The 785-nt window shown below is 49.2% G+C and overlaps 1 pseudogene; it reads left to right on the top strand.

The window, feature by feature from the left end:
- The first annotated feature begins 353 nt into the window (after nucleotides 1-353).
- Nucleotides 354-471, top strand: LOC124596960 (annotated as a pseudogene).
- Nucleotides 472-785: the final 314 nt, after the last annotated feature.

The following is a 785-nucleotide window of genomic DNA, read 5'->3' on the forward strand; positions in this document are numbered from 1 at the left end:
ACATAGATGGCGCTGAGGCAAGTCAATATAAGACACATGGGTTCGCAAATGTTGGAAATACCCGAAAAGTGGATGAAACATGTTGATAATGTGACGTCACCATATTATGTACCAGATGAAGTAGCTCGCCGCAACGAGTGAACCTGTCGGTCTGTCGCACATGGTCATCCCAACCCCACTCGTGTTCGGCTCTTGGCCCTCGCGAGGAACTCAGGGTTCGAATCTTGCGTCTGACAGCAGTACTTTTCCAGGGAATTAAACAATTATGTGTTTACATTGAGGTAAGATTATTTACTATCCAGAATGCCCGGCTTCACTCAGGGGTTTATATGAGATGGTGTGATAGGTGGAGTGCCAACGGCCTTGCCACAGTGGTAACACCGGTTCCCGTCATATCACCGAAGTTAAGCGCTGTCGGACTGGGCTAGCACTTGGATGGGTGACCATCCGGCCTGCCGAGCACTGTTGGCGAGCGAGGCGCACTCAGCCCTTGTGAGGCAAACTGAGGAGCTACTTGACTGAGGAGTAGCGGCTCCGGTCTCGTGTACTGACTCACGGCAGGGAGAGCGGTATGCTGACCACATGCCCCTCCATATCCACATCCAGTGACGCCTGTGGGCTGAGGATGACACGGCGGCCAGTCGGTACCTTCGAGCCTTCATAGCCTGTGCGGGAGAAGTTTACTTTTAGTTTTAGATAGTTGGAGTAAAAGGGTAAACTTTAAATTATAAGCAGTAAAAACTTTAAAGCATATGCGGCAAAATTTTTTTATTCAAAACATATTC

The sequence above is a fragment of the Schistocerca americana genome, chromosome 2 (genome assembly GCF_021461395.2).
Source record: "Schistocerca americana isolate TAMUIC-IGC-003095 chromosome 2, iqSchAmer2.1, whole genome shotgun sequence".
NCBI classification, from domain to species: Eukaryota; Metazoa; Arthropoda; class Insecta; order Orthoptera; family Acrididae; genus Schistocerca; species Schistocerca americana.